We start from the raw sequence: 21,834 nt of genomic DNA on the forward strand, positions 1-21,834 counted from the left end.
ATGGAAGCTCACTCTTCAGGTGGCCCAGGTAAGTGGGCATGAGTTAGGAGCAATCTAGATCAGCACTATCCAACAGAAATATAATGTGAGCACATGCATAATTTAATTTTTCTAATAGCATCATTAAAAATTTTAATGAAATGAATTTTTTTAATTTATTTTTTAATTTATTGGGGTGACAATTGTTAGTAAAGTTACATAGATTTCAGGTGTACAATTCTATATTACATCATCTATAAATCCCATTGTGCGTTCATCACCCAGAGTCGGTGGGGGGTGGGAGATGAGGGTAAGGGGGATCGAATATATGGTGATGGAATGAAATGAATTTTAATAATATAGTTCATTCAGCCCATTCAATTCAAATATTATTTTAACATATAATCAATATAAAAATTATTGAACTACTTAAAATCCTTTCTCTTTATGCTAAGTCTTTAGAACCTAGCGTGCATTTTACACTTGACCACATCTCAATTCAGTCAAACCATATTTCACGTGTTGAATATGTGGCCAGTGGCTACCCTACTGGACAGCCCAGCTTGTTTGTGTTCTTTCCCTATCCTTATCACCCTCCCTGAGGATTAGGCCTGCCTCCAGGGAAAAAGGAGAAGAGAAAGTCTACAGAAAGCAGATACCATTGCAAATAATGATGTAAATGGATAAACCACATACATCCATATATATTTATTTGCTTGACATTCATAAACCCATGCAAACTAACCCCTTCCAGCTTTATCTCTCACCTCATCCCATCCGATCCCTCCCTGACACATAAATCATCCTGAGCTGAAATGGGCCACTTGCTATTTGCTAATGAGTCCTCAACCTCCTTCACTGCAACTCCTTTTCTTAAAAAACACTCCCTGTCCTTGCTAATCATGACATTTTATTCATTCTTCACTATCACTATATACCCAGCCGCTCAATCTAGAAATACAAGGCACGCTTGACTCCTCTCTTTCCCTCATTCTGAACAACCCATAAAACACAAGTCCTGATGATTCTTCCTCAAACTATTTTGAATCTGTCCACTTTTCTCCATTTCCAGGGCTATCACCCTCATCTGGATCATTCTCATCTATTTCCTGGAAAAGCCTCCTAACTGGTCCTTCCAATTCCACTCTTACTTCTAACCAAACCATTCTCCAAACAGTGTTTACATGAATGTCTTTAAAAACACAAATCAGATCACATCTCTGCTTTGCTTAAGACACTCCAGTGGCTTACTACGATACCTAGACTAAAATCCCAACACCTTCCATGGTTTAAGACTCTGCATGATTTGGCCCATCCTATGCCTTCATTCTTACCTCATGCCACCCTGCTCCTTGCTCACTGTGCTGCAAACCCAACGCCTCTTTTCAGTTCCTCACAAACACTAATCCTTTACTCCAGCTCAGGGCCTGTGCATCTGCCTGGCAGTCATTATCTTTTCTCTAGTGCATATTTATCTCCCAAATGAAACTGTGAGCTCTTTGAGGGCAACGACTTATTTGTATGGTTTATCACTCAAGGCTAATGTTCTATAACTGTGTGATAATTATTTCACAAATATGAAAGTATTAAATACAAGGTTTTCATGACCTTTCAAGCTATCATCATTATGATCATAATTTTAATTTATCGGACACTTACTATGGAACTATGTGAAGCACTTTTCCCTGAGTCTTCATAACCCCACAAAGTAGATGATATTATCCCTATTGTAATAATAATGATAAAACTAAGGCTCACGTGTAAATATTTTGCCCATTGTCACATGTAATTAAATAACAGAGCTGGGATTTGAACCCTGATCTGTCTGTTTCTACAAATAATTTTGTAGTTATTCTGCTTCTCTGAGTTTATAAAAGCTTTCAATTAAGCACTTAATTTTTTCCCTAGCTTTGAAAAGCAGCCATATTAACAACTCTAAATTTGTAAAATCAGTACATGTGTGATCAGTTTCTATGTTCTATATCGTTTAGATATCTTATGCTGACATTGCACTGCTTCAGTTACTATTTGGGGAACATGGTTGCTTAGCAACAAGCCTTATTAAACTGAATAACATTTTAGATTACACTTTGTTTGCTATAACATAGTTAACATATTATGCATATAGGAATATCCAAGGAACAAGGCGGATAAATTTAGTGCAACATATTATAAACCAGGAACTCTGCAGTAAAGCATAAAGAATAAGGTGGATGCTTTTCTGTTTGGGAATGCTTTATTTTAGTTTTTGATTCTTTCAGTCATCAAATGTATTTGGAATCTAACATGGTTGTGGGTGACAAGGAACTGAAAATGTTAAAACTTGAAAACTGAACCAGTCAAGAGCAGTAGGATTGGAGAGAACAATGTTTATTTTATAAAGGGAAAAAACTGTTCCACAGATACCAGATCCGATCCAGAATTCTCACAGCTACATTCTCTTGGAACCAGATGTAACTGAGGAGCATATGGCTAGCTCCATACAAAACCATCACTACTAGTGCAAAACTAAAACAAAGCACATATCTGAAAAATGGTGACTTTAATACTAACATCTTCATACAAACAAAATAAATTACTGGGGAAAATGTGTAAGTACATAATTCATATCCAAAGCATGAACCAGGACCAAAGCAAAGAGGATCTCAATTCCTTGTCAGCTAAATCATATGTCTCCTCTCTCAGCTTATTTATTAAAACATTTTAATTCTAGGAGTAAGCAACAGAATTAACTATACTATTCAGGCAAATTTGCTTCATGATAAAAAGGGATTTGGACAAAATGAACGGTAATGAAATGGTTCATTTTTTGCAAAGCATCATGTAGTGCCCAGTGTCTGACATAAAGTCAATCTCTCCTAATGACTTAAGGGGCAACCTAAAAACATGTTAATTAAAACACCCCTGTCAGTGCTGATATAGTGTTTAAAAAGGTAGTGAGGAAATATAAATTATATTGAAGAAAGAAAGGAAAAAAAGGAAATCATAAACACGAGTAAGGTGATACAGCAGAAAGATCCCAAGATCTGGCATCTAAAAAGCTAATCTGGGCCCTGGTAATTTAAAAATTGTAAAGCCTTGGGACATTTTCTTAATTTTTGGAGTCAAAATTTTCTCCTCTGTGAAATGGGGATAATATTGCCTTCCTTGCCTAATTCACAGGTTTTCATGAAGCTAGAACAGATTGATTAATGAGGTCACCACTACACTAACTTTCCCACAGCTCAGTTTATGAGTCCCCAGGGATGGGTGTGGGCAGGTAGAATTGGCTGGTAGTTTATCATCTAGGCAAGGGTTTCCAGATCATTCTTAACCTGATAATTATGCTAGCCAATCTGAAAAAGACTTTGAAAAACAATATAATTCATTAGAAACCAGTAAGAAAAACATGAACAGCCAAAAAAGATAAAAGGGCCAAAGGATATGAACACACAATTCACAAAAGGAAAAAAAAAAAGCCAACACACACGATAAAACAATGTTTACATCCATTGGTAATAAAATACATTGAAAATGCCAAGGTATATATATTTTATAAACCTATAAAATTGACAGATAAAAAAGGAAAAGTACGAACGCAAATAAGAGTTCAGAGAATCAGCCTTCTTGTATGTTGCTGGTGGAAATAAATTGTACACACTCTCAGAGAATAATCTGACACTACATATGTGAAATATTAAAATGTACATAACTGGAGCCTAATAATTCTCTTTATAGAAATGTATCCTAAGTAAATTATGAGAGATGCTTACAAAAATTACTTTACCACATATTATCTGTAAGAGTGAAATCCTGGTAAGAACTGACAACCATGTATGACAAGTTAAATAAAGAGTTTATCTATTTTATGGGATGTTATACCATTTATAAATTATGCTATATAAATACTACTGAGATGAGAAAATATTCATCCTAAATTGATCATTTTAAAAGATTAAAAAACAGTATTACATTTCCAATTTAATTTTAAAAGGTGCACATGCATTGCATGCTTAGATAAAAGAATAAAAAATATTTCTGAAAAATTAACAGCAATATCTCGAGATCGGATACTGGGAGATTTTAATTTCCTTCCTCCTTATTTGGTCTTTTTTTCTGTATTAATTTACTGGGTGCATCTATTACAGCTGTATCAGAAAAAAAATGATACATATGTAAAAGAAAACATGTAGCAATATGAAACTAGAAATTTAGGGTTTCATGTAAATATGGTATATTTAAAATCACCAATGTCAAGCATTTAAAAACACATGTGTTTGTTTTCCGCTGAATTTTACTAGGGTTTCTACTGATAAATATCTGTATTCATTTTGGTGGAATGGTTCTAGTATATGCATAAGGACACACAGATTTTGCAAAATTAAAAAGGAAACTTTATCTATACTTTTAAAAATACTTAGAAGACTTTTTAAAAGGTTAGAAACATGGGCAATATTTTCTACTTGGAACAATATCAATTAATTCACTTGGAAAAATCTAATCTAATCAGGGAGATGTCAGATAGGATAAGAGAAACTCAAAAGGAATAACACCAGAAGAACAGTTAGGCTGAAAATGCCTCCAATTTGCATTTACTACAGTTACAGAAGGAGATTCAGCCATAGATAGACTATGAACACAGAGGCCAGAGCAGGGAGATTAACAACCTCTTTTTATCCCTCTGCTGGGATAATCTTAGAATAACGCATTCAGGTCATTATGTTGCAGGAGAAGAAAAAAGACAAAACAGGGTTGGTTTAGTAAAGAGCAACAAACATGACTAAAGGGCTAAAAGGACTGGCAGAGAGATGAGCTCATTGTGTGGCAAGTAACTGAGTGTAATTTGGTATAATAGATATGAGATAAATTCTAGTCAATGCAAATAAGAAATAAAAAAGAGTCATGGCAATTACCTACTAGTGTTTATAAGATAGTCTAAACTTCTCCTGAAACGGAATCAGGCAAGTATGGCAACTGCCTGTGACAAGAAGGAAAAGTCTTAATTTAATTCAGGCTTAGCTTTCTGGTGAATTATTTGATTGTCAATCTTCCAAAAGTACTAATAAGACCCATACACATCCTATACCAGACAAGGTAAAGTTATACATACTCAACATTCCACACTTCCAAATGTAATATTTTTACCGTGTGTCCCCGAAAATAAGACCTACCCGGACCATCAGCTCTAATGCATCTTTTGGAGAAAAATTAATATAAGGCCCGGTCTTATATTATAGGAAAATAAGACCCAGTCTTATATAATAAGAAAATAAGACTAGGTCTTATATTAATTTTTGCTCCAAAAGATGCATTACAGATGATGGTCCGGCTAGGTCATATGTTCGGGGAAACACGATATTAATTAAACCTCCAATGTGATGTACTTTGATGTTCTTGGTAGCTAATCAACAATTGTTTGTCGAATGAATTATGGACTCAAATATTTACTGACACTCATTCACCTCCCAGGAACTTTTCTGAGCATCCAGAGATGAAGACAACAGAAACAGAAGACAGTCTCCCTGCCTTTGTGGAGCTTATGGAAGTGTTTGCGTGTTATTCATTTTTGAAAGAAACACAGTAGGTGAAATGATTGAGAACCACATGGGATGTGGAATAGGCTTTTTAGATGGAGTGGGCATAGAAGGAGTATTTAAGTTAAAATCTAAAGGATGGGGAAAAGCCAACTGTGAAAAAGAGAGGGAGGATAAGTGGTCCGAGTAAAAGGAACAGAACATAGGAAATCCCAGAAGAGGTTTGGCATTTATTTCAGAAATAAGAAGAGGCCAATGAGACTAAACATGAGAAGCAAGATAAAGAGTAGACTGAAACAAGATAAGAAAGGTAAGAAGGGGCTGCATCAAAGGTTTGTAATGGGAGCCACTTAATGGTAATAAGAAAGGGCATAATATGGGCCAATTTATTTTTTTATTTCAAATGATTGCTCTGACTGCTGCGCACACAACAGATTGGAGACAGCAAGGGCAAACACGAAAAACCAATAGGAAGATGACAATAATAGAGTGACTTCGACTTGTATAATGGGAGGGAGACAGAGACAGGGTCTGGATTCCAGCTCTTGTTTTGAAAACTAAAACAAAGGACACGTAAATGAATTGTGTATGGGGAGTGACCAAGGAATTAGGGTGACCTCAGTGCCCATGGCTTCAGCAAATGGTTGGTGGCTGAGACAAAATGGGGTGAGATTGGGACAGAGATGTTTTCCTTACTCTGAATTCCAACTTGTTCCTTATGTACGATAATCTCTTTTACAGTTGAATAACAGAATAGAATTTCATATTATCTGCTTAACCATATATTATTTTACAACCATTGTTTTACGCAAGTGCATAAGACATCTCATACTTTTAATCCTTATAATACCTTTATAAAGTGGATATAATTTCTCCATTTTATTAGGTTGGTGCAAAAGTAATCGTGGTTTTTGCAATTATTTTTCACTTTTTAAACAGTGATTACTTTTTTTTTTTTTTTTAAACAGCGATTACTTTTGCACCAAGCTAATACCAAGAGAGAAAGAGTCTCAGGAAGTAAAGTAACTGGTTGAGTTGCCCAGCTAGTAAGTCATATGTCCCTTTGTATCACCTAACTCCTAGCCACCGTTTTCCTCCTCATTTCTTTTTCTCTTCAGTTTGCTTCCATCTTTATCATTTTAATACAATCTATTAATTTTGCCTTTTATTTAGTTACGTGACTAACTGAATACATGTCTACCTCCTCTCATAGATTATTATAAAGTCTCCAAGGGACTTTATAATAGACCCCAAGGATCTTTATAATAAGACCCCAAGGGTCTTATTTATATTTGTATCACCCAAAACATCAAGCACATGTCTTCTAAATAGCAAATCTATTTTTAATAAATTTTTTTTTAAAAAGGTCAGGCATTGCTGTAAACTTCTTACATATGTATTAATTCATCTAATCCTCCCATTGAGTGTGCAGTAAATATTATTATTTTCATTCCCATTTTATAGAAGAGGAAACAGAGTCACTGAGAGTTTAACTTTCTGAAGGTCACACAGTTAATAAGCTGCACAGTCAGAACTCAATTCAGGTGGTCTGGCTCCAGAGCGATACTTGTGAACAATACTATACTGTCTACTGAACATGAAGTGCCAAGTTCAATTTAAGGAAAAGTCAGAGTAACACCTGAGTGAATGGAGCTTAAAAATCACTCTGACCCACGCAGCTATTTCGATTACTAAGTCAAAATACTATGAAGACACTGAATTTTCTCTTTGCTAATGGCTCTACCACTGAAAAACCTACAAAATTCGCGATGCTACTTAAACTTCTTTAGCTTCAGTTTTTTTCATATGTAAAATGGGGATGATAATAGTTCTGATCTGAAAGATGGTTAATAACATTGAATGAGAAAATACATATCAAGGGTTTAGCATTGTGTCCAGCACATAGAAAATGCAAATGTTAGCTCTTGTGATTGGCACAGTACCTTATGTATAAGTACTCAATAATTAGCTGTTTAATGAATGGCTGGCTTTATGAGTTCTACTGGAGAAGATATACCAAAGTACAACAGTGTATATTTAGTCTAACCATCTAGGGGAAAAAATGAGGACACTAGAAAACCTGAAGCATGGAGATACATGCAAGGAGCAGGTAGCAAGGTCCTCTACACAATTCTGCCTAGGACTGGCTATCACACATAACCTCATGGACATGAACTGGAGGATGGTGAGGCTCAGAGATCGTCCACAACTCTATGTTTTGCTCACATATCTATACTCAGGATACATTTTTGCTTTCCTTAAAATGATGGAAGAAGAGAGTAGCCAAATCTTCTTTCCTCTTCTTATTTGAAAAGGGTTCGTCCACTTACAATAACTGCAGACTTAAGTGAGTTCCTTGACCTCTCCGAGACACAGCTTTCTCATCTATGCAGCAGGGATATCTGCATCGTGGGGTTATGTTAATTAAGCATCAAGCACATAGGAAGAATTCACAGGATGATAGCTATACTTTCTGTATAAATGCTGCCCAACTCTATGGCCTATTCTTGAATTGTTGATAAAACTACTTCTGAAAACACAAAAATGCATTGATCATGTGAATATGTTAGCCAATCACCTGTTTGCTCTCATTCTAATAGAGACACGATACCAACTTTAATTAATTGATTCCAGAAATATTTATGAAATTCACCAAGTTTTACACTCTGGTGTGGAAATGAAAAAGACATACAGTCTGTCTTCACATAACATATAATTTAATAGGGGAGGACAGATATATAAGCAACTATAAAACCAAATAGACTTAATTAAGAGCTACAGAAACACAGATGATGAAATCTATTGCAAATGTCATTCTGTGACTAGGAAAGTGAATAGTCAATCCACTTGAGCTTTATGCCATTAGCTGCTAAATTGCATTTTAATGAGAAGACTCAGAGAAACTTTATACAGGTGACACCCTGTTTACTGGGCCATAGAAGGTGAGTAGCAAGTCAATAAGTAAAGAAAAAAGGTTGAAAAAAAGTTGTTTGGATCAGTAAAAACCACATCAGCAAAGAAATTCTCAGAGAATGGTGTAATAAAATCTGCCATAATGGGATAAATGGGGTCTGAAAATCCAATAGAGTAAAATGAAGGCAGCAGTGTTACGAGGTTAACGAGAAACGCTATTTTCAGTTGGTTGCACAGTTATTGTGTGATGCGTTGTGTGGTTTGAAGGGGCGGGGGCAGAAGCTGCTGCTCCTGGTTTTAGGCAATACAGCTGTTCAGTTTTCTTGGCTGAGTCTAGAAGCAAGCAGAAGGGTTGGCTGCACAGTCACTGTGTTTGGATGTGACCCCACTATGTGGCTGACAGAAAGGTTAGACTAGATTCTTGAGATCGACACATGTGGGGACACTGAGGGCTTCTGCCACAAGAAGGCTTCAGGCATGTTCTCTGTTGAATCCTTGCAAAGTTAAATATACTTTGAATTGAATTGCTGATGTTTCAGATGGTCACAAGTCAGTTACTTCCTACTTCCCTTCTTCCCCTCAACCTCCCAAAAAGGTAAGGTTTTTAGTTTACCCAGTTTGAGAATGGAGGCTGGAGCCAATTACTGTATATTTGTATTACAGTTTGGTACCTCATCAAGTTTTCCATTACAGTGAGGTAATTTATCAAGTTCTATTGTAATAATTTACAATTACAAAGCAGAAAAAGCGTGTGGTTTGTAAAAGGCCAAAGTTGGACATACAGCTGGAAAGACAGACTGTTCCGCTAAATTGTGTGCGTGTTATTCTGTGGGCAATGAGAAGTCACTGAAGTTTCTAGAAAGGGAAATGACTACACCGGAGAGCAAGATAAAACTGTTGACCAAGTTGAAGTCGAATAAAAAATTAGACAGTGAGATAGTCAGTAGAGTATCTAAAATGTCCAGGTAAAAAACAATAAAAGTTTGAACTATGATAGTTACAGTGAGAATAATAATAATGCCACCTTATATTTTTATAATGCTTTAGAAGGTATTCAGCATTCTTTTATGTATAGTCTTATCATAGAACCCCACACCAACCAAGCAGATTAAGGAGTAAGAACAATGTAGGTTCTCTCTCTTCCCCCTTATCCATCATCTCTCTATTTGGGAAATATCATCCATTGCGTAAGGCTAGGTGGGAAGCAGGAAGCCCCTCCCACTATGGAAGCCAAAAGAAGGCAAGACACTTTCTCCCCTGGCCATTCTCCTGCCACTTGGCAAATACATGGCCTGACCATGTGACATAAACGAAGATAACTACATGCTTCTGCCCAGTAATTCTGAGTGTAGAGTGGGTGACTGGAAAGCAAAGAGATAGTTAGAATTCATTTTTGGTGCTGTATGTCCCCACACAGCATTCTGCAGTGGCCCCCAGCAGCAGGGGTGACAACATCCTACAAATGCCCCATCTTGAAAAAACTACTACAGTTTCGAAGGCTCCAGAGATGCCTTGATCTCTGGACATTTTCCAGACTGCTCTTCAAGCTTTATGTATATTCTTTAAGCCACTTACACCTTTGCAGAAAATCCCTTTAAGCTCAAGACAGACAGAGCTTTTCCTATTACTTGCAACTAAGAGCCTTTATTACATACAAATCATATTTTCCCCCATTCGCTGACAGGAAACTGAGAGTCAGAAAGGCAGAGGGTAGCCTGTGATTGCAAGGACAGCTAGTAGGTAGCTGCCCAGGGCTCTTGTCACTATGCTCTTTTTCTTTATCACTGCATCAGATTCTGCACAGAAAGGTGCAAAGTTTTACTGCTAAAGGAACAGTAATAGCACTAATTGCAAAGTGTGCAAAGAGAAACCAAACAAAATCAAAAGCATCATTAATATCATCCAATCTAAAGCCTAAAGCCCCAGGATCAACTCCTCTTTCAGAGGACTTGCAAACTGTAACATACCGCCTTTTCACTGATTAACTCACAGTGAAATCCTGCAAACTGAATCTAGGCATTGCATTCCCTTAGATGATTATATTCTATGTACTATACTGTCACTTTTGTATTATATAAGCCATTGACTGCTACCCCACTTTGAAAAATATTACAGCTATCAAATAAGAGACTGGCCATTAGAAAACAAAACAACATCCAGTATTAAACAGTTTCACTTCCATGAACCCTTTCTTGTTTATCAACAAATCATATGTGTTCTTTAGTCTAAATGATTTCTTCTGCTATAAACACTGCAATGAGTTAAATTTTTAGGAGTTTGTAGAATTGGCAAACTATCTTATACTACACTATAATAGCATATATATCCTGCTTGTGACTTTACTATTTAAGGTTATTATAATTTAATTTCACAAGGAAAACCGATACAGATGAATTCAAAATTTATTGAAGTGTCTGATGGTTCTTCTGGACTTTATGTCAATGTGAGTTACGAATTTAGTAGGGACATGACTCATGAAGAAGCCAAACCTTTGACATTATTTCTATATTAAAATCTCCCTGGTTTAAGATGTTCATATTTATGATCACTTTAATACTATAAATCATAGGTTGCAAACTAAAAATATTCCAATTAATGGGTCAGACAGACAAAGTAATTGGTAAGGCCGACTGGCTATAAGAATTCTGGAATTCGATGTTTTCTTACTGGAACTGCTGTCTCAGTAACTGTGAGATGAGGACTGGTGAACTAGACAGACCCTCTGCTAAGAGGGCTGCAAATTATCACCTGCATTTGATAGTTGGTGTAGCAACACAGATCTAGAGTTAATGGAGACATCCAGATTTTCATAATGAAATCTTTTGACTGTTTATATGTTGGATCATTAAAATGTCCCAAAAGGCAAACATACCGCCATTGAGAGACAATTATGGTCCATAGGTCACTAATCTGTGACTCAGATATAGTCTTGCTGGCATGGAGCCTTCCTGAATTAAAAGGTCCTTCTCAACAACCCTGCACTCCATCCCCAAGATCTGTGGCAGCAGCAATCCTCAACAACCCACCTAAGTCTACAAATGATACTTTTAATAGTGCTCTCAAAATTATTGTCTGCCAACTTCCTTCATGTTACTAAGTTCAGAATCTTTAAAAAGGAGGCTGATGAGAAATGTACGACCTCACGATTTGATTTACTACGTTTTAGGTAAATGTATAGTCTATTACTGTGTAATTGTGAGGGTCTGTGTTTACCAGAAGCAGACCAGGATGTTTTTAAAATAATGAGCACCCTAACTTTACACCAAGTTGAAAAAAGCAACTCAGTCATTAAATTGAGGACTTGGGTATACATATGAACCACCCCTCCTGAACAAACTATCTCTGGAACTCTCTCCACAAACAGCAGACTTGCTCCAGCATTAGTAGAATTGAATTGTTGCTCCTAACAATTAGGAAACAGATGGGAACTGAGAATCGTTTTAAAATATAGTTTTGGACAATTCAACACTGTTAGCTAATAATAATAGTGTATTAGTTGTCTATTGTCATAACAAATTACTCTAAGCTCAATGGCTTGAAACAACATAAATTCATTGTCTTATAGCTCAACAGGCCAGAAGTCTGCCATAGGTCCACCAGGCTAAAATCACGATGTCCACAGAGCTCCATTCCTCTCTGGAGGCTCTGTTTTCTTGCCTTTTCCAGCTGTTCCTCTAAAAGCTATTTCTACTCATGGCCCTTTCTCCATCTTCAAAGCCAGGAATGTTGCATCTCCCTGATCATTCTTCCAGTCACATCTCCCTCTAACAACAGTTGGGGAAAGTTCTTCTCTTTTAAAGATTAATGTGATTAAATTGAACCCACCGGGATAATCTAGGATAATCTCCTCATCCCAAGGTCTCTCACTTTAATCAGATCTGTAAAGTCCCTTTTGATATGTAAGGTAAGATATTCACAGGTTCTGGGGACTAGGATGCGGACATCTTTGGAGGTCCATTTTTCTGTTTACCACAATAATAATAACTTTTACTTGTAAGTGCTTATTATGTTCTAATTGTCAGGCTGATTCCTTTGCATGCTTCCTGTCATTTAATTCTAAAAACAGTATATAAGGTATGCAATAGCATTCTATTTTAAAGATGAAGAAACTGAGGCTAAGAAGTTAGGTAAATTGCTCAAGATCACAGCTAGTAGAGAGCAGAACAAGGACTCATACCCAAAAAGCCTAAAGAGCTAGTATTCAGAAGCTAAAACGCCACAGAATGTCCATGGAGAAGAGGGGACCAGGCAGAAGATTATGGTTTGATTTGGACTAATGAAAGAGAGAGGCTCTTTGGACCTCTTAGCTATTTCCTGTCTTGCTTTTGTTGTTTGTTATTGCATTTCATAACATTTAATGGATATGTATATGCAAATCTATTTGTATAAAAATGCCTCAGGTAGTGACTTAATGGTTATGATTTCAGTGTAAAAAAAAAAAATCTAAAATTAGTTCTCATTAGGCCACACTGAAAATTCGCTTTCATGAACTTCCCAAAATACCAACAGAACATTCTGTCTTCTTTGGAATGAAATACCATATGACCTTGATTCTAGGTCATCATTGATTTGTGGAAGCATCACCAATCTAATAAACAACTTTCCAAAAAAAAGAGAAAACATAAAACACATAGGTGATACTTCAATATGCACCTCCCAATTAAACTGAGAGAAATGTTTCAGAAATCATAAAATGTGTCTCAGAATTCTTTATAGAATTTTCTGGCTTTATCTCTTACAATTCCAGTCACTCTAAACTTGCTATTATACAACAACCTATACTTTTGTACCTACTGTTCCCTCTTCCTAAAATGTCTCCTCTCACTTCTTTCTCTTCTGAAATGTCTGTTCAACCTTAAACACCTCAATTTAAATGTCATTTGGTTATGACTGCCCATATCCAGGCTTAAGCCAGATTACTCACTGCCTCTTCTAGGTTCCTCACAGCTCTCTGCACATTTCTTTGTTACAGAACGTACCACAGTGTACTGTCATGATTCATTTCCACTACCTCCATCTATTAAATTGGACAATAACATTACCATGCACCCATATCAAAGCTCTGATGTAAGGAAAAATGAAAGAAATGTGTGACATCGCATGAGTTTTTCACAATCACTCACACACAGTTCTTACACAACACATGTTTACTACTTTGTCTTTACTCTTATTCTTCAATCTGGTGTTCTTTATCAGTACATGGCTGAAGTGAATTAGTCCTGATAATGATGTATAAAATTCAGTGTCTGTAGTAGGCAGCCTTTAAGATGGTCCCCAGTGATCTCCACCTCCTGATATGCATGCCTTTGTTTAATTCCCTCCCTATAGTATGGGCCGGACACACCAGCATACCACAGCAAAGGTAATAGGATGTCACTTCTGTGGTGAGGTTACAAAAGATGGTGATTTCCATCCTGCTAGCAGGCTCTCCCTTTTATTAGCTTTCATGAAGCAAGCTGCCATGTTAGAAAAGCCCCCATGGCAAGGAGCTGAGGGGAACCTATACCAACAGCCAGTGAGATATTGAATCTACCAACAACCACATAGGTGAGACTGGAAAAAAATCCTTCCCCAGCCCTGGAGGACAACTTGATTGCAGCCTAATGAGAGACCCTGAAGCAAGTGACCCAGCTATTCCAGCCCCAGATTTCTGAACCACAGATACGGTTAGACAATAAATATGTGTTGTTTTAAGATGCTAAATTTGGGGACTATTTGTTATATAGCAGTAGATAACTAATACAATGTTATTCCCTTTGATAAAAGAACATCGTTTAAGCAAAAGGGAGCCTCTTATATGGTGTCAGAAGTTTCATGAAGAAAGCACCAATCACTAAAATAGGTGGCTCCAGACAGACAGGGAAGGCACCAACCCAGGCGAGGTGAGTGGTATGGCCCCGCCTCACCCCAGCAGAAGCAGCAGGAGAGACAAGGCAACAGATCTGAGAGAAGAAACTCAGGGCCCAAACCCTTAACCTGAATGTGACACTGCAGAGGCACTGGGGAGGAAAGGAGAGCATCAGGACAGGCAATGTCACCAGTAGGTTACACACCCACTGCCAGGCTAGATCCGCAGCAGAACCGGAAAAGGAACTGTTCCATGGAGCCCGGAACACCGAGGAGGCACGAGGAAGGCCAGGCTTTCATTCCCACTATCGTGTCAAAGCCAACCATATTGGAAGGAAACGGAACGCATCCACTGAACCTCGGCTTCAGTAATCCTGTCCTCCACAGGTGTCTGTTGCTAAGACACCGCTGTTATTACACTCCTGGCATGTATAATCTTTTTATTCCCCTATGTGAGTTTTCAGCTCTGTGCTTTTCATATAAAAATCTCAAAATGAAACCCAAATAATACCGCCATTCGAGACAAAGGTGAATTAGGGTTTAGCGACGAACCACGTCAAAGCAGGTGAGGCTGGCTAATGAGGCAGGTCCCAACATCTCAGGGCTCAGGTGAACTTGCACAGAGGCAAGCTTGTGTGGACACATACCACTGGGTGCTCTGATGATCAAACCAGCGCTGGCTGGAAGTCGTCCATGGAGACAACAGCTGCACTGAAACGCTGCATAAAGGCTCTGACAAGCCAGGGAACTGCTACATCAGAGCTGACAGATTCAGATAGCACAGACTTCTTTCCAAGCTTTTCATCTCTAAAAAGGCAATTCGGCTCCCCGAGCCTTTGAGCCTGTTTCATTTTGAGCTGACTGCTAATTGTATGCGTGCACATATGTGTTTCAGAAAAGAGATAAGCACATTGCCTTGGCTTCCTCACTAACTGTGCAGACGCATCTCACTTCTGTCCTCTGCAAGTTTTCTAAACGTGGCCTGAAGTTTTCTAAACATTAACCCTTCCCAGGAACCACAGTACACATTCTTCTAGAGATGCTTTCTTGATTACGTTTGTTTAAAAAATACTAGCTTTTCATTATTAATTCTTTGAGTCCTAGGGCTTGATCTTTTAATTTGCTTTTGTAATAATGTTTATTATATTGTTTCAAATTACTCTAATAACTACGTAGTTTAATAATATATAGTGAATGACAACAGATGGATGAGGCAGCTTTTAGCATTAGTGATCATGTTTGAAATTTTAAAACCTCAAGTTGTCTGATTTTCATGTTTTATAAACTATAGCGCCAATTTATCACATTTGAAATGCTGATTCCAAAATAAGGAAAATTTGGAGTGGTTATTCATGAAAATGCAAGTCTTTCCCAATAGTCATGGCAACTAGTGGCCAGATGGCAGGATTGTGATTGCTGATTGTGATTCTGTAGAAAAGAAATCCACACAGAAGCATCCGGGCTCCTAAACTCTGCCCTGCTTGAGAACTGAGAAGACTCGCTAATTCTTTAGAGGTCATATTCTCTACTCTGGGCAGGTCAGTATCCAGGGTAGGGCCCTGGATGCATTTCTCTAGCCCCAGGGTATCCCAATCACTCATTCACAAGAACAATAGGAACCACCCTGATCCTGGAAAGAATCCTCCTATGGAAGGAGTTTTTCTGACTTGCAGAAAAAGTGCTACTCAGTTACACCAAGGTTTCTTTTCTCTTTTTAAAGCTCCTATTCACAGTACACAATAAGTACAGTTAAACCGGCAATAAGCCTTTGAATCCATTGCTCCAGCAAAGCTATCTATTTTACAAAAAATAGTAACTCAGTTGGAAATAACCAGAGAAAAGTGCACAGTCGAAAGGGTCCCAGAGAAATAAGACATTTCCTCAAAAGAAGAGCTTCTCTAAGCATAATAGTAACACGATTATAGTAGCTAACATTTACTAAAGATTTCTCCTTTGCTAGGCATTTTACTAAGGATAAAGTGCCAAGGCATTTGCCAACTAAAACAACCTTATTTATTTAGGATTTTTTGGTGAAAGTTGATATGCTTATTCACTTCCCGTTCTTCTTGTGGCCCCCTCTAGCTTCTCTGCCATTGTACAATTTAGTCTTACTTCCTTTACTATTTATATACCAGTAATTATTATGGTACACACACAATGAATTATCTGTCTTGTTCTGTAGTTATGATTTTGAAACATCCATCCGGAACTCTTTTTAAATAGCTGGAGATAAAGTTATTGTCAATCCATACAACAAATTACCAGCTTCAAGTTAAGTCCTTTTCGGAAGAATGCAGAATAAAGAAGAATAATGTTATTGCTGCCTTTCCAAAATATTGTCTCTTTAAACCCTGTAAGCAGATTACCTGTTCTAGCATTGCTTGATGGGAAACTTGAAAGAAACACACATGACACCGCTACTTGAGGAAGGGGCATGCATGGGTTACAACTGACTTAAAATCTTTGTTTCCGTTGCCCTGTAATAAATAGTTCTCTGTAACCTTTTGTGCATGACAATAGTAACTAAGACTCTAAAATGCTGGGAAACCAACAATAAAACAGAAAAGTGAAGAAAACGTAATATCATTATAAAGTTCATGACTCTTTCTTCATAATCACCAAACTAAACAAGCCTGAGAAACTGGATGGTAGTGATGATTTAAAAAAACAAAACAAAACAAAACAAAAAAGTATTGACCATGCTAGAGAAAAAGAAGTAATTACAACAATAAGATCATAAAAGGTAAGCACTAGGAGTCTTCAATGCTATAAAAATTTACGTACATGTAGAAGTGAAACTCATTGGGGAACACAAAGGAGGCTCCTTGTTTAACAGCAAAAATCATTTATCTAATAGAATTCCTGTGCTTAGACATGTTGTGGACCTTCTTTGATATGAGAAATGGACCAAGCCAGCATCAGAAGGCCCTGGATAGCAAAAGCAGTTCTGGTCAGTAGAAGTCTACTGGACAGCATTAGGATAGTGGGATTTAAGTGGCCCTAAGAAATCCACTGCCACCACTGCTGAGACCTGCAATGTTACTACTGGAGAATCACTCCCCTAGGCTAAGTTAACACCAGGTTCTTAATAAGGGAAAGGAGAAGGAAGAACTTGGGGGAGAGCAGGAGTCTCTTTTGTTATGCCAAAGGCTAATAAAAGGACAAGGGGCAAGAAGTGAGAGAAAGCCTAAAAGACACTATGTGGCCTAAAAGACACTCGAGGGGAAAAAAAGGAAAGTTAAAAAGAAAGGGTACAATGTATGGTTTTGATGGTGTGAATCTAAAGCTGAATTTTTCAACCCTGGCACTACTGGCATTTGGGGTCACATAATTCTTTGTTATGGGAGGACTCTCTCGTCCTGGATGTCCTGTGCAGGATGAAGATTAATGACTCAGTTGGAAAGCACCCCAAGAAAAACTCTCAGTTGAAAGAGTCCCAGAAAAATAAGGTATTTCCTCAAGAGGATAGCTAGCCTAATAATAATATTATACAATGTTTAGCATAATCTCTGGCTTCTGCCCAGCAGGTGTCAATAGCAACTGTAAAAACTTGTGATAACATTGTCAAATAATCTCTGGCAGGTGGGAAGGCAACGCTCTCCTGGTTGGACAACCACTGCCCTAAAGAATCAATTTCATTCCTGAGCTTTTCCATCTCTGCTACCAGTCCACTTTTCCCACTCTCCTGTTCCTGTTCTAAAGAACTGCACAACCGTGGGAAGACTGCAAGCTCATCAACATACGCAAAAGGATCAGAACTCCGGCTTTCAATTGCAACCGTCAGACCAGAGAAATATCTCAGGAAGATCTGAAATAAATGCCTTTTCACTCAGAATATTTTTATCCTTTGATAATTCCAAAAGTCTTGATTCTAGATATTTTATTCTTTGTTCATTATACAAGACCAATTCCAAAAACAGATGTCCAGTAAGACTCAAAAATATGTGCCCGATTTAATGAATGCTTATGTGAGTGACCCAAGAAAGCCATTAGTCTAGATAAGTAATCAAGAAACTTCATTATGTATAAAAATTAAGTTATTTTTACAATCAGAGTTACCGAAGAATGAGCTTCTAATATCTTGCCTCATGTGAACCAAGCCCTTTTCCTTTCCTTTCATTCCCTTCCCTTTGTCTTTTTTTCTCCTTCCTTCTTCCCTTCCTTCCTTCCTCCCTTCCTTCCTTCCTTTTTTCCTTCTTTCCTTCCTTTCTTCTTTCTTTCCTTCCTTCCTTCCCTCTCGCTCTTACTCTCACTCTCTTTTTCTCTCTCCTAGGGCTCTCTCTCTCTCTCTCTCTCTCTCTCTCTCTCTCTCTCTCTCTCTCTCTCTCTTTTCTTTCCTTGTAGGTATAACCATGATTTCTTCTATGAGACTAGGAAGGAATGTGAGGAGAGAGATTATGAAAAATTAATTAGGAAAAAATATACACTCTCACTGGAAGGAAAATTGTATCACTAAGTTTAGAAGAGTATAAAGTTCTGTATCATTTGTGCAAATGGTACAACTGAGTCATGAGTGTCATGGTAAAAGAGTCAGAAGCCCAGAAAATAGTGATTTTATATTTCTCCTACTGACTTCTGATTTAAGATTATTACAAAATCTGTAGGGGAAAAATTGCTCTTGGAGTTTAAGCTAATGAACTGAAACAATCTATATGAAAGGCAGTTTAATTAGTGAACATTATAAAATAAATAATGTATTTCTACATAAAATATGAATCTTTTCCCATTATTCATTTTTATTTGGTTGCAAATTAAACAAACGGTGACTCTTATAAGAGATAAGAATACGGAAGCTTATCCTGTGGCCCCTTTTCACTCTCACTAACTGTATAACCATGAGCAAGGCAATTAATCTCTCTGAGCCTCAGTTTCCCCTTTTGTGAAAGTTAGGAAATTGGATGAAATTATTCTTAAGAATTCTTCCATCTCCAAAGTTTTATGATCATGTGGAAAATACAATTCAAACCATCAGAAACTGAAAGAAAATACTGTGCAATTCTACCAACTATGAAAGGAAATTACTCTGCAGCATACATAATTTCTACGCCAGAGCTACAGGGTTATAAAAGTAAAAAATAAAAAGGCTTCTTTTATTAATCAAAGCTCTTGACTATAAAGTGTACTACTCTTAGAGTCTCCTTTAAATTAGAATGTCTATGATTAATTTTCAGATGGGGTGAGCAAGTCTGAGAGTCTGCTGGGTACAGTGTTGAGAGTGTCAGTTGTGATGTTTTGGAAGGGGGCTCTTGAATAGGAAAAGGGGACAGGAATACAGATGCAAAGCAAATTCAGAACTCCAAATGCTCAGCCACAAACATCCAAGAAGTGCTCTACAGTGGTGTCTTGACATTTATTCTGGAAGGCCGTCTACTGCAAGTATGTCAATGTCTGTTACACTCATTGAAATTCAGAGAAAATAAATCTCTGATAAATTCAGAGAAAATAAATCCCAATCTTTATCAGAGAAATAGTCCTACTCTGGTCTTATGGGAGCTCTTGAAAAGGTACACCCTCAATGCCTTTAGCCACAAGGCAAACCCCCATCAGAGGAGTCATTTCTTCAAGGTTTTTGTACAGATGCTAGTAGCAAAGTGTGCAAGGAAAGATGGAGAGGTGGAATTTAAACATTCATTTCCTTTATAGAAACCTTGCAAGTGTGTTGACCCTGCATGGTCTAACACGAAACGTTTTGTCAGAGATTCACCTGACTTGGGACTACAAAATAAAAGCCTGTCATTTTTCCTAGGAAATCCAGCTTTTAAAGTACAAATGTAAATTCTCCAATTTGTAGACCTACTCATAAGCAGGAACGTCTCTTCCATAAGTGAAAGCAGAGAAATAGTGGTGCTAGTGGGAAATACTGGTGTATCATGAAGGAAATACATTCCACCGTCTGCCAGATCTTGAAATTCTTGGCTCTGGTTTTTTAGGCATAAAAATCATGGCCTGAACAGCTTTTCTTAAAATGATTTTGTTCTTCCTGGACATTCCTACAAAGGGATGCTTCCATTATATCATTAGGTAGTTTGGAATCTGAAGGGAAAATTCTCTCAAAGTAGTCAACAATAAACTAATTTGTGGGATTTTTATTTGGAAGGAAAATGCACTGGGAGAGGTACAGTCAAAGCAGGAGAGTCTCTCTAAGGGATGACAGTTAAACTGTTTTTGGATCTGCAGCCAACAGACAGGCTCAGAATGGAAATGAACCTCTGGAAAATATCCTGCCCCAAAGAAAAACTCTTCATTCATCACGAGGCCAAATTATGTGCCATGTAGTCTTACTTAAAATCGAACATTTTTTTTTTTTTAAGAATATAAGAACACAAAAAGAATTACCAAGAAGTACAAAAATGTACAAAGCTTTTTAAGTCTCTAATGCCAAAGAATCAGCAGACTCCTTGAAAATTGCTGGCACTTTTATTTTTAATGAGCCCATCTTGAAATACCACTCTCTGAGATGTAGCGGTTTTATCTTTGTTTTCACTTGTTTCTTAATCATTACAGTGGAACTCAGACTTATGGATATCACCAATAGTACAGCATACTATGTATTTACTGAAACTTGTTCTTTTATATTCTTTTTGTTTTTTGAAAATTATCTCTGTCGTCCTCCTTCAAGACACTGTGCTACTCAGAGCGCTCAATTTTGTCTAAAGAAAAAGTGCACAGTTGTTCCCATAATGTGGAAATATTTAAGATGAACTGACAGAAAAGTAAAAATTTGTAAATCCATTGGCAACTCTATATTAAATATATTGTTTACCCTCAGAATATTTTTGGTTATTCTCCATCGAATGGAAAAGTCACTTATCATTATTTCCTTATTTCCATCATTTTGTTTTTATATAAATACTATATTTGAATTTAGAGGAAGCTTCTTTTGCTCTAACTGATAAATAGGATATCAAGTGGTACACAGTATGGTCACTATAATAAAGATTTAGAAGAGAATACACTAATACAAAAGCATAAGGTAACACTTTTATTATAGATTCATATCTTTCACTGGAAAAATGTTATAGAGCTCCTTTCCCTGGAAACCTCTAAGGATGATTATACATCCATCTGATGACAATTATAAAATTGGAGGTAGAGTAAAAAGTGACAAGAATAACGTTTTTAAGTATTCTCCAGTTTTATGATTCTGTTTTTCTAATACATGATATTTTTATGTTTCTTATATTTAAAAAATAAAAAGAAATCCAAAAGAATGTCTTATTTCACACCCACATTTCCTCAAACTTCGCTGCCTTCAAGCTAATTGTCTAGCATCATTTTCTTTCATATTTTACAGGTCGGAACCTATAAAATATGAAGTGAGTAGAGTAGGTTGTCTTATCCCAGGACCACCTTAAGATATTACTAACACTCAAGATATCCCTGAACATGACTGGATGGTACTGAAGGGAGTCATATTTCATGAAACAGACATAAGCAAAATTTATTTGATGTAGTTACTCAACTGCATTTGCCAGAGGCATAAAGGAGTTTAATTCCCTTTAGTAGTCTTATTTCCTATTACTCTAAGAATCTATTTCTGAAAATCATCACATTATTTATGTCATCACTCCTCTACTCAAAA

The 21,834-nt window shown here is 37.0% G+C and overlaps 1 protein-coding gene across 3 annotated transcripts in view; it reads right to left on the minus strand.

The window, feature by feature from the left end:
* Nucleotides 1–21,834, minus strand: part of NELL2 (neural EGFL like 2) — a 316,912-nt gene that overhangs the window by 119,936 nt on the left and 175,142 nt on the right. The window lies entirely within an intron of this gene.

This window comes from Rhinolophus sinicus, chromosome 1 (assembly GCF_057876585.1).
Source record: "Rhinolophus sinicus isolate RSI-liver-muscle chromosome 1, RSI-T2T, whole genome shotgun sequence".
NCBI lineage: Eukaryota > Metazoa > Chordata > Mammalia > Chiroptera > Rhinolophidae > Rhinolophus > Rhinolophus sinicus.